Here is a 13,854-nt window from a genome sequence, read left to right on the forward strand (position 1 = left end):
TCTTCTGTATGGGTCTTTTTCAGCATATGGCATTAGAGCCTTAATTTCCTGGTATTAATGCTTCCCGTGGCAAACAGTAGCTTTCATGCTGCTCTTTTATTAGACTTGGTGTTAACTCCCTGTTAAATTTACATCTGCCAAATGCCCATGTTTACTTCTCAGCTATCCATGACAGTAGGCTCTCCACTTTTGCAGGGAAAGAGAGTGCCGAATCCTTGTGAACGTGGAAAAAGGTGATTAAAAACATTTTAAAAAATGCTGAGAGCACTTCCCTAGGAATCTTTTCCACTGAATTCTCCAGTGGAAAAGAGTCACCCTAGAGGACCTAAAGATTCCTAAAAAGAACACAATAATAAAATCCACAAATATTTAAATCTGAAAAAGTACCAACAAATATAAAGCACTGGCTGTATTTGTCATCTTGTCTATTCTTGTTGCCACTGTTTCCAACCCAAGGGAAAATGCTGTGTTAGACCTTTGATCTTGAGTGTTCTCAGATCTTTTAGGTATTTTGGGTAAAGCCTTCAGGAGAGATCAATTTTTGAATTGTTCTTATTTTGGTGTCACTGAATGATAGGTGTTATTGATTGGAATTTTGAAGCATTAATGATTTGGATACTGTCAAATAAACTAGGAATCAGTTGATGGTTGTTCTTATATTGTCATGTTAACTAAAGCAGGCAGCTCAGTGTAAAGAATTCAACCTAAAGAAGATTTCAAGTGTCAGAATACATTTTGGAGGAAACATATAGAACTACTTGGACTCTAAGATCTTTAAAGGGGGTCTATCTCTCAGACCCATCACCTTCACCAGGTTTTATGGTGAGACTACAGGAGAGGGTTTTTTTGGTGGCTGCTCCTAGGTTTTGGAACTCTCTCCCTGTGAAGACTGAAATGCCTTTCTTCTTGCTGAATTATCATTAGCAAGTGTTCTGACATGCTTTGATTTGGATACAAGAAATTTTAATAGTGTGTCATTTTACTGAATTTTATCTTTCGTGATTTAATAGATTTGGTTTATGTGGTTTTAATTCTACCGTGTTTCCCCGAAAATAAGACCTAGTAGGTTTTGCTGAATTGCTAAGTAAGACCTAGCAAAGTTGTGATGAGCTCCCCCTAGTGGCTGGAAGCTGCAATACCGTCCCTGCTGTACAAGTGGTCCAGGAACTGCTGTGGGAGATTGTTACAGTTTCCAGACAGTGTGTAGGAGCCAGGTATTTCACAGCCCTTATTTTTTTTTTTGTGTGGTCCTGTGTGTGAATCTTGATAGGATTCACAGTTCATCTGGTTATGCTGGTTTGTGATGACAACTACTGTACAGTATATAATAAATGTTCATTGTTTTTTTCAACAATAAATGTGAATTCTTCTTCATTGAAAAATAAGACACCCCCTGAAAATAGGACCTAGAGCATCTTTGGGAGCAAAAATTAACATAAGACACTCTTATTTTCAGGGAAATGGGGTTTGTAGAGTTTAGCAATATTTTAACAATGTTTATACAGGAAAGTCCCACTTAGGGACTGGATGACTGTGAGAAAATGGAATCAGTTGAAAAGTGAAATCCAGTGTTTTTAGTTCTCAAATGCAAGATTAGACACGAGATGGAGCCATGTCAACTGAGAGACAACTGTGAGAAATTGCTATTTTACTATGCTTACATGTATAATTGTATTTCATTTTATGTGTTTTTATTTTCTAATGACTGTAATTACCTGAGCATGGCCCCATGTAAGCTGCCCCGAGTGCCCTGGGGGAGATGGAGGTGGGGTATACAAATAAAATTATTATTGTTATTATTATTATTATTATTATTATTATTATTATTATTATTATTATTATAACAGGGTGGCAAAAGCAGTAGTACTAGTTGAAAGAGCAGACCAGGGGCTGAAAGTGCAGAACATGGCTATAATTTAGATCTGTCAAAACACTGGAGTGTCTAAAAACAAGTCATCAAAAAGCAGGGGATGACTATATGTTTTTACTTTTGTCTTTGATTTTCTTTGTTTTAATTTTTGTAAACTTCCTTGAGTCTGAGTATTGAGGAAAAGATGAAATATCAGTTAATTAATGACTATAAAAACAACAATAGAACTATTTCCTAAATTGGTATGTGCTTAATGTATGTCTATATGCAAAACACAACAATTTCTTTGTTTATGTTAGTAATGTTTATGTCCAAACCCAAACTTCTGTGTTATTTATTTGGTTTAGATCCCACCTTTTCCCCAAAACTGGTGTTGAGTGATTTCAGGTATCGCAAGAACTGCAGGCTCAGGGGTCCGGCATGCCTCACTTTCCAGAAGGCCAAATTAGACACAGACAGGTAGAAGGCAGAGGTTATTCGCAATGACCAAAGAGGATGTCATGAAAAAGCGTTGAGATAAATCACTTTCTTTATTGTCAGAGCGCGCGGTTTGGATCAGCAGAAGCACATTGCCTGCAGAGAAGCCACATTGCATTTCACAGAAGCCATATTGCATATTGCAGGAAAGCTTTCACGACTGCCCGCATAGCGTCTGCGGCCAACAGGCCATCGGAATTGTTCTAAGTTGTTGGGGAGCTCCTGCGGCCTCCCGAGACCCAGGGGCTTCCCGATGACTTGGCAACTAGGTGCAGCGATTTCGCGCACCATTTTGTAGGCAAAGTTGCTCAGATACGCCGTGAGTTGGACTCCAGCTTAATTGTAGTTCCAGCGGAGGTAACCGAGGTACCTGTCTGTCCGATTTTGTGGGATTCTTTCCGGCTTGTTCTTCCTGATGACGTGGAGGGGATTCTTGGGTCTGTGAGGGCGACCACTTGCGCTCTGGATCCTTGTCCCTCTTGGCTGGTTAAGCTGGCCAAAGATGGGATGTTGGATTGTTTTGTGGCTATTATAAATGCCTCTTTTAAAAAAGACCTCTTTAGATCCATCTGTATGTAACAACTATAGACCAATTTCCAACCTCCCATTTTTGGGCAAGGTTCTGGAGTGGGTGGTTGCCACGCAGCTCCAGGAGTTCCTCGATGACACTGATTTTCTGGACTGCTCTCAGTCTGGCTTCAGGCCTGGGTACAGCACCGAGACGGCTTTGGTCGCCTTGGTGGATGACCTCCACAGGGAGCTGGACAGGGGGAGTGTGACCCTGCTGGTTCTCTTGGACATCTCAGCAGCTTTCAATACCATCGACCATGGTATCCTTCTGGGGAGGCTTTCCGGGATGGGGCTCGGTGGCATGGTTTTGCTGTGGCTCCAGTCCTTCCCGGAGGGCCGCTCCCAGATGTTGAAGCTGGGGGATACCTGCTCAGACCCCTGGCCTTTGACCTGTGGGGTCCCGCAAGGGTCTATCTTATCCCCCATGCTATTTAACATCTACATGAAACCGCTGGGAGAGGTCATCCGGAGTTTTGGAGGGCGTTGCCATCTCTACGCAGATGACACGCAAATCCACTACTCGTTTCCATCTGATTCCAAGGAAGCCCCTCGGATGCTGAACCAGTGCTTGGCCGCTGTGGCGGACTGGATGAGGACGAACAAGCCGAGGATCAATCCTGACAAGACAGAGGCCCTCCTGGTCAGTCGCTCGTCGGATCGGGGTATTGGGTGGCAACCTGTGCTGGACGGGGTTGCACTCCCCCTGAAATCTCAGGTCCGCAGTTTGGGAGTCCTCCTGGACTCAGCGCTGACGCTTGAGGCACAGGTGTCGGCGGTGGCCGGGTGGCCTTCACACAACTCAAACTTGTGCGCCAACTGCGACCATACCTCGTGAAGTCTGACTTGACCACGGTGGTGTATGCCTTAGTTACCTCTAGACTGGACTACTGTAATGCGCTCTACATGGGGCTTCCCTTGAAGACGGCCCGGAAACTACAATTGGTCCAGCGCTCGGCTGCCAGATTAATAACGGGGGCGAGTTACAGGGAGAGATCTACTCCCTTGTTCAAGGAGCTCCACTGGCTGCCTTTTATTTTCCGGTCCCAATTCAAGGTGTATACCATCACATATAAAGCCCTAAACGGTTTGGGACCCACCTACCTTCATGACCGTATATCTTATCATAAGCCTACCCGATCCCTTCGTTCATCAGGGGAAGCTCTCCTGTCCCCACTCCCGATATCCCAGACCCGCCTTGTGGGAACAAGGGAGATGGCCTTTTCTGCTGTGGCCCCCCGATTGTGGAACTCACTGCCCATTGAGATTAGGCAAGCCCCCACATTAGCAGCCTTCAAGAAAGACTTGAAAACACAGCTCTTCCGTTGTGCTTTTGGAGAGTAAACATTTTATATTTCTTTTCCGTTGCTCCCTCTAATATCTATCCTCCAGACTACCCCACTTCCTTATGACCCTGTTCGCTGTGGTTTTTTATTCTTATGTCTCTCTCACCCCGAGTTTTAACTTAATGTTCATGTGGTCCGCCCTTGTTTTTCATTGTTTCCTTGATTTATTTTGTAATGAATATTATTATTTATTGTATTGCTTATTGTGTTGTGATGTGTTGTTCTTTTATATGCTGTTTATATTGTATTGTTTTGGGCATGGCCCCATGTAAGCCGCCCCGAGTCCCCGTTGGGGAGATGGTGGCGGGGTATAAATAAAGTTATTATTATTATTATTATTATTATTATTATTATTATTATTCACTAAAGCCACATGGAATTTCCCAGAAGCTTCTTTTCCAGCAGGAACAGGAAACTTCAAAAGGGCCACTCTACCCATTCTGCTCATCTCTATTGTTTTAACTCTTGCATTACTGAAGCCATACTGTTTAAACTATTAGCCATTTTCGCACCAGATAACATTACATACTGACAGAGGATGTCAGCAGGGAAAGCATTCTGAAGTACTGACATATCACAATTGCAAGTAGAGAGCATTTTATTTCATTTGACAGTTATTCAAAAAACCTACGTCAGCCCCTGATTGGTCCAGAAACTATCTAGCTATGACCTGCATCCTGAGTAGCTTAGGATTCTGTCCAATGTCATCGTTGGTTGGCTCTTTATAGTGGCGGGAAATTTATTGAAATGATCATCAACTTCAAGCACCTGTTGTGTCCTTTAAACTAAGCCTATTGCTTCCACTGGAGTCAACCCATTAAGCTCATCGTGGACTCATTACCCAATGCCACACCACAATGCTTTCTGATTGCTCCCCTCTTGGAGGTGGATTGATAAATGGACTGACTCTTCAAATGCCCCCATGACAGTTTATTGGAGTCAGTCCATTTATCAACAGGTGCTTGAAGTTGATGATCATTTCAACAAGTGAGGCTGGCTTGAGGCATGGGAGATGAGCCATTCCCACCGATATTTCAGATAATATCAAGGAAACCAGGAAACAGACCTGATGCAAATTTTTAATGTGCTCCCCTTATGTCTACCAGTTCATTGTGAAGAGATTACTGAAATTAAAGGAAAGTGTCTGGGTGTGTTCAGATAGCATTTCAGAAACAATTTATACAAAAGGTTACTGTAAGACAAAAGCATGCTCGCCCATTATATGTCCTAACAGAGCTGCATTTCATATACAGTATTATATATATTATATATTTCATAATTTGGAGTAATATAACTGGGACTCATGGCAGTTCATAATTAAAATTGGCTAAAATGTTACAGAATAAAATGGCATGTAGGTAAATGTTCTAACATTATAAAATAATTAAACCAATTACAATATTATAACACAACTCAGAAGCAATTTTAAAGGACATCAATAAAGAATGTACAGCACCCATCAATTAAAATCAATTTCCTCAGCAACCATTAAGTTATCAAATATCCAACCAATTAAAAAGGTCTTATGAAATGTAATGGAGAGCTCTCCTTCAAGACCAATTAATATGCTAAACAGGTAAAAGCAATATTTATGTAAGTATAAAGTCAAATGATAAATCATTGTAGCTCCAGAAACTACAGTATAGGCATTTGGCTCTTTATGTGTTTTTAGTTATATCATTATTTTTCAATGATGGGAGAAATGCAGTATCATTATCTTCATCCCCATCATCACCCCACCTTTCCCTCAAATGGGACCCAAGGTAGCATGCACATGAATTAAAATAATTCTGATGTTGTTTCCGACTTACGACAACCGTACAGCAAATCTATCAAAGGGCTTTCCTGGCAAGATTAGTTTGGAAGGGATTTGACTTTGACTTCCTCTGAGGCTGGGAGAAAATTATTTGCCCAAGATAAAATACATGAATTTTATAATTGTAGTAAAAAAAATTAATGAATGCTGTTGGATTGAGGTTAAATGCCCCCAAGTGTAAAGAATACTGCTTTGGAAATAGCTGTATTCTATACAAAGCTAAAATCAAAACATTATGGTCCAACAGCAGTGGAATATTGTATTTCCATTTGTACATTTGTTGTTGTTACTTCCTGTCAAGTGAAATTCACTATGGTCTTTAATCAGACACTGAGTAGCAACTGTTTCCCAACAGCCAGCATGCTGTTTAGAGAGAAGATTAGCAAAAACTGAGATAAATGCCAAGGTTGGATGGATTTGTTAGAGAGTTCATCTCTTGTATTACCAGAATGCTGAGCCTTTCTGTGCCCATAATGGATAGGACTTTTCAAAATTCAACATTTCTTGCAGCAACTGCTGAGCCTTCCTATAATTTATTTATCAATCTGGTCATGAAATAGCTGCCAAGAAAGGTTGTTTATTTAGCATCCAATTTTCTGGCTTCAAAATGCTTCCTCCTCTGGGATTGGTTCCAAATGCAGGTCTTTGTTGCTAATAGTCACCCCATTCAATTACCTGACTACCTGCTAGGAATTTGATTTATGCAGAACCCCAGCATCCCAGCAGGCACTACAGACTGATCATAAGCAACTTTCAATATCCAAACTCAGAATGCTACTTTTTAAAGGGAATGCATTGCTAATTTACTCATTGTTACTTTGGGAAAGAGTAGTTCATAAATATTGTTAAAAGTTCATTAATGCAGGAGTAATTGGCTGCATTATATGTTAATCACAAGACCCCCTTTGTTACCTTTATATTTTCTTTTTAAAGCCTTTCAAAAATACATGAATAGCCAAAACTGCTACAAAATGAAACCCAAAAGTAAATATTTTGGAACAGTGAGTAAACACTACTCATTGTTCAAGGAATAAAAACACCACCATTGTAGCATTATGCTTCTCTTTAAAAGTAAAGGAAGACAAATAAAAAAATAAAGTGATGTATTACAGGTGACATTATTCCTTTGAGCATGAGTTACTGGTAACATTACTTTGAACATCTTACTTCCATAGTTTGTTTAATATACATTTAATCACTTCTTTTCAACTCAACTGGCCATATGAATAGACCTCTTCATTGCCATAAAAATGATTTAGCATACTTGCCATTTGCTGAAGATATAATACCGTGCCTGCTGTCTCTCAATATGTTTACTTCAGGGATGAGAAAATACAACCCTGATCCAACATTATTTTTGTCCTTTGACTCGTCCTGACTGCATTGGGGTTTATATAACTGCCAAACAGGGCTTAGCTTGCACTCTCTCTACATGTACTGTTTAACATAAAGAATACACAATTTTCAAGACCAGAAGTAGAAATCTGCATACCCTCCAACATTTCACAGGTGAAAATTGGGACATATGTGACTAAGATTATAAGGCCTCCTCTGATCCTGAGTTTAAACCAATTTGCATGCTGCACTCAGGACAAAGGAAAAATTGGAAAAGGAGAAAAACCCTGGGATATTTCAAAACCTTCTGAAAAAATGGAATGATAAAGAATTAATTAGGACTCTCCCTTCCAAATAAGGATAATCGGACGGCATGCATCACTATGATTCAGTACTGAGAAGGACAGCAGCTGAATGATAGAGAACATGGTTTACATGAAGAAGATTATAAGTCCCTGCCCTGGAAATAGGCATGTAGCCGGGGGGGGGGGGGGTTGAGAGGCTTCAGGGTGGTCCGCGAAAAAGCCTTACATTTATTATTTAAACTGTGATGTTTATTCATATCATGATCTGATCACCATGCTCAATATATCCCATAATCATGGGGGTATTGTGATAACAATACAAAAGGTTTGCTAGGGTAGACCCCCCCTCACCCAGACTCAGCCCCCCCCCCCCGAACCAAAAATCCCAGCCCCTCCCGAATCAAAATCCTGGCTACAGGCCTGGTTGGAAATGTTGGAAAGTACAGGTTGTATGTGGTGGACAGACTCTTTTGCTAAGAAAAACACTGCAGTTTGGAGGACATAATATAGGACTCAATGAAGTAATATGTCTGATGTGGAACATGGCTATTCCCTGTGTTTTGGAGATTTTTCTCACATGCTGACCCAGGAGGTGAAGCAATCGAGCTACCCCACCTCTTTCTCAAACATACACATACACAGCCATTTCATCTGATCCCTTCTGCCACCTTCAAGAGTAAACAAAACTTTCAGGTTTTGCTGCATGTTGCTATTTATTTATATCCCACCTCTTCTTAAAAACTGGTCATACAGGTTGGGGGTGATGCTTGATAAAGGAACGCATCACTGTCTAATCTTCTGATTCAGCAAGAAGTTTGAAGGTAGACAGGGAGGAAATATCTAGGTTATAAACTGCTAAGTCTAGACTAAGCATGACTCAACATGTCAGTCATAAGACAGTTGTGGAATCTCAAAAAGACAGGCACCAGTTCAGTTCTGTTTATGTGGGCAGGAAATGATTTTGACTGGGGCACCTTTATATTATGTAGGAAATTCCTTTTCTCCCCTATGTATTTGGGGTCATTGCCCCACTCCTTTTTCTGATTCATCAGAACCAGCATCAAAATGTTCATTGACACCTGTGCATCATCCTTTATCTTTTTGGAAGTGCACTTCTGTGTTCTGTCCCCATCTTCTTTACCCAAACTATCTGTCCTTGCTTCCTCTGTCATTCATATACAGTGATACCTTGGGTTAAGAGTTTAATTCGTTCTGTGACTGAGCTCTTAACTAAAATTTCTCTTATCTCAAAGTGTATTTTCCCATTGAAATGCTATTAATCCGTTCTGGCCCCATGACCCCCCCCCCCCATTTTTACATATTTTTAAATAAGAAAATGTACCTTATAAAAAAACAAATAATGTATTAATGCACATGCACATGGAAGAACAAAAAAAGAAAGATCAACTTTAAAATGGTAGAAGCCAAAGTTGTGGCACAATGGTAGAAACACAAAGTTTTAACAAAACAGAAAACACAACGTGAAGAGGCAAAAGCATTTTCTTCATACTGTACTCATTCCAGCCTCCCTCCCTCTCTTGCTCTCTCTCTTCATGAAACCAAACATACCAGGAATAAAAACCACACAAAATCAATTGGCCCAAAGTTCCTCAAAGCAGGCAAGAGGACAGCAATTTCCAAAAGCAGACAATAGCATGAGGCATGGAGGCACAGGGGCATGAGGCATGGAGGCTGCTCCCTTGAAGTCCTAAAGCTCTGTCCTCTAGTATTAGTGCTCCCTCTGGCGCTGGCGCTTAACTCAAAATACTGCTCTTATATTAAAGCAAAGCCTAGGCTGGGTGACAGCTCTTAACTCAAAACTCTTCATAAGTTGAGATGTTCTTAAGTCAAAACTCTACTTTATAACAGGGGTAGGGAAACAGTAGTTTTCATTTCTGGATTAAAACTTGGCATCTCTGATCTTTGGTTTCATAGGTTGTGGTAATTGGATTTCAACAAGATTTGTAAAATGCTGTTATTTTAATGGGCACTTTACTGAACTGGAGCTTGTATTGTGAAAGATTGGGGTGTGGACCAAACAAAGTTGTGATGAATTGATTGTTTTGCAAAATGTGGTAAACATCTTCCAAGGGTCTACAAAAATGCAGTTAGGTATGTGGGTGCATACATATGCTTCCAAGTCACCTGTGGACCTATGGTGATTTTCATTAATTTCATTGAGCTTTAAGGAGTACTTTGAGATGGTTCTGCCAGTTTCTGCCTGATATGTTTAAGCCATTGTTGGTACTGCATCAAATCCACAAAAATGCCACAAGATGGCAGCATTTCCAAACATTATTACAGTATGAATTGTATCAGCAGGTCTTCAATTGAAGCCCTTCAAGGTATTCCTTAATTCATTTGAATTTGATTGTATAAATTGGATTATCTAGTGGCTCAGCCCTGAATATACTCAACTGTTGGTGGAGAGGTATGTGCATTCGATTAACCTGCACTAAATATTGTGGGATTTCATAGGCATGGGGTTGTCTGTGACATAAAAGATGAGAATGCACTCAATATTTCATGTTTTCATTTTAATGAGAGACGGGGATGGTTGGTCACTGCTTTAGCTATTCAGTTTGTTAGATAAATCACTGCTTTAACAGCTTGGGAAAGAGAGCTTCTAGAAGTTGATGGCAAACCTCCTCTGAGCAAATCATTCATTTGTAAATTGCAGTCACAAAACAAGCCTTGCAAATTGTTAGAAGCTGCTGCTCTACTAGGTCAGCTGGCGATTTTCACACAGCCATTTCCTCTTTCCTGAAAATAAAAAAGGTAAAGGCTTTCCCTGACATTAAGTCTAGTCATGTCTGACTCTGGGGGTTGGTGCTCATCTCCATTTCTAAGCCGAAGAGCCAGTGTTGTCCGTAGAAACCTCCAAGGTCATGTGGCCGGCATGACTGCATGGAGTGCTGTTACCTTCCCGCCAGAGTGGTACCTATTGATCTACTCACATTGGCATGTTTTCGAACTGCTAGGTTGGAAGAAGCTGGAGTAACAGCGGGCGCTCACTTCGCTCCCGGGACTTGAACCTGGGAAGTTCACTAAAATTGAAGAATGTGTATCCACTTCTCCATCTGAAGATGCCTTACTAAAACTGCAGACTCTGGCCTGAGCCCTGAGATCTCCTGACCCTAGTGCTACTTGCCTCTGTAGGACTACTTCAGATATCCAAATGGTCTCGGGACCTGCTTCTCCAACAACTCATCTTCATCCTCATCTGCATCAGAGGATAACCTAAGAACAGGGGACAATGTGATCTTGTCCAGATAGGCCCTCTGCCTGACAGCTGATCTTGACAAAACCTATAGACTACCAGTGCTGGAAGATTTGAAGACCTTACTTCCATCTTGACTCCATGAATGCATAATGTTCTTCTCCCCATGGTAGAACAGAAGACATCATGCTGAGATACAAAACACATCCTGATTTTTGTCATGTTTATACAAAATCTAAATATAATCAGAAACCGATTATTGTTTCTCTGGGATATTAAGGATAAATAATCTGCAAGATTCTGAAAAGCAGAATGGTTTATTGCAGTGGTTCTCAAGCTGTGAGTCTCCAGGTGTTTTGGCCTACAACTCCCAGAACTTCCAGCCAGTTTACCAGCTGTTAGGATTTCTAGGAGTTGAAGGCCAAAACATCTGGGGACCCACAATTTGAGAACCACTGGTTAATTGGCTTCGGTTTTATAATTTTTTAGATAACATCATAAACACCAATTAAAATATTGCTGTTTCTTCCATTTTTTAGTTTAGAACATGGAAATAATAGGGACAGCAAATTTCCTTGATACACCTAATCAATAAGTATAGACTTCAAGATCAGTCCATTCAATTTTTTTTCATTATAGTCACCAGAACACAATCAAGTATCAACAGTACATGATGGATTGTATTCCATCTTTATTGTTCTCAACGCTTCGAGTAAGGGGAGAAAATGAAAGGTACAGTTATAATTTTTGCAATTTTAATCTGTTGTGGACTCTAGTCCACTTTATCAGATGTATTGAGTGAATTGAACTAGAATCTCTGAAAAGGTTTGCTAGCTATTTCTTTTCCCAGTTAGTCTTAAAATAGTCCTTTTTGTCTTTCCATGCTAAAAAGCCTACATTGCTATTTTTAATACCACCAACATGAATTATTACACATTGCAATTTGTGTTTTCATCATGTTTTAAATTGTTCTAGCCCCTTTCTGGATTTGGGAAATGACTCATGATATAATTAAGATAAATCTAGTTTGAGAAGGAAGTCCATTGTATCCCATTATTTCTTTAGTCTAGCTGACTATTTTGTGACAAGTTTTCACACCATTTAAAACCATTTCCTTAGTGGACAGTTTCATCCCTACTCTTTATTTCTCTCACCTAATTTTTGTTTCTGTTAAAAAATTAGAACAGAAAAATGTTATGAGTGAATGTAAATGTGATAATCCTTCAAGGACCTGCTTTTGTTTCATTTGTAAGAGGTGCATAAGAAGAGAATAATTTCAAGCTTTATTTATAGAGAAGCTGGGATGAAGTACCGAAGATGCTACTTAACTACTAGAACACTTAATCACATGGAATTATGTGGATAATGAAATAATAAGTGTGTGCAGCTGGAATAGAATGAATTATTGCTGATGACAGATTTACCTTGGGACTACATGGACTCCCAGGAGATATTGTCATTGCTTTCTAAAATAAGTAACATGCTAGAGCTCAAACCTGCCTGGAAGACATATTTTTGGTCTGTAACTCCACTTGCCTGTATGGAATGTAACAAGAAAGAAAAATATACGCAGCAAAGATTCAGAACGGGGGGCAGATTCTGGTGATAAACCTGATATTACTACCCTTCTCTTTCACAGAAGCATCCTGAAATTGATTTGTTCTACTCTTGCATGCAAGAATCAATCTTGCAGTCAATGTACTGTACCTCAGACTAAAGCAATATCTACTCAGATCCCGAAGATTAAGGAAATAGGAATGAATTAAATTACGTGAACAACAGTTAGAGATAGGTCTAGTTGTTGTTCTGTGCCTTCAGATTGTTTATAACTCACAAAGACTCTATCACAGGGTTTTCTTAGCAAGATTGGTTCAGAGGGGATTGCCTCTGCCTTCTTCTGAGGCTGAGAGTGTGAGACTTGCCTATGATCACCAAGTGAGTTTCCATGGCCAACCAGGAATTTAAACCCTGGTCTCCAGAGTCATAATCCAACACTCAAACTATTACACTACATGAGAGAAATAGTTACAGCTAGGAATGATTAAGGAAGGGAGGAAGGGAGGGAAAATTGATCTCATGGGAACTGAGAATGTAGAAACAATTCAAGGGAAAGTATTTATTAGTTTTAATGAAATGATTACATGGTGTTGTATATGAATCCACTCTAATGTTAGGTGTTATACAAAGAAACCGTCACTGTTTTGTCATTTTCCTCTGTGCCTGAATATATTTTATGTCTGACTTATTACCAGAATCAGATCATGCACTACTACATCCAGCAATAAACACTATAGTGGTCACCTTAGAGCACAAATACCAGGTCCAGGAAAGGATCTTACAGATAGAAGAATGAATACTAGGATTCCAAAGGTTGAAACTGTGGGACCAATCTACAGAAGGGGTCCAATACAGTAGGCCTTATTGTTAGGCAGGGCAATACAGTTGTCTCTTGAAGTAGGTGTCAGAAGAGCTACAGCTTGCCCAACACTGTTATCTAGCTTAGTGGCAGAAGGAAATGCTTTCCCATCACCACTGTTGATCAGAAACTCAATTTTCAGGCTGGTTGGCTTTCATATATGGAAGGGAAGGAACATGTGCTCTTCAGTTTGGGTTTCAAAATGTCTTGAGCTTCTACTGAATATATAGGCATGACAATTGATGCCTAGTGCAAGACAGAATCTGCTCTAAAGTGGCTTGAGATGGCAGGGGGAGAGAGGGAGATGTCATGGTTTGATTATAGCAAAGTAAGTGTTTCATTCACATCGGCTTCCAGCCCAAAACTTAAAGGAGCTGTCCTGGGTGCTGAAACCTGTCCTGAAAATAAGCTCAGCACATGGAATACATCCTTTAATATCTGGACTAAAACCTTTAGCAGATTCATTACCACAGGGATCAGCACTCACCACCATAGGCATGGT

The sequence above is a fragment of the Anolis carolinensis genome, chromosome 4 (assembly GCF_035594765.1).
Source record: "Anolis carolinensis isolate JA03-04 chromosome 4, rAnoCar3.1.pri, whole genome shotgun sequence".
Taxonomy (NCBI): Eukaryota; Metazoa; Chordata; class Lepidosauria; order Squamata; family Dactyloidae; genus Anolis; species Anolis carolinensis.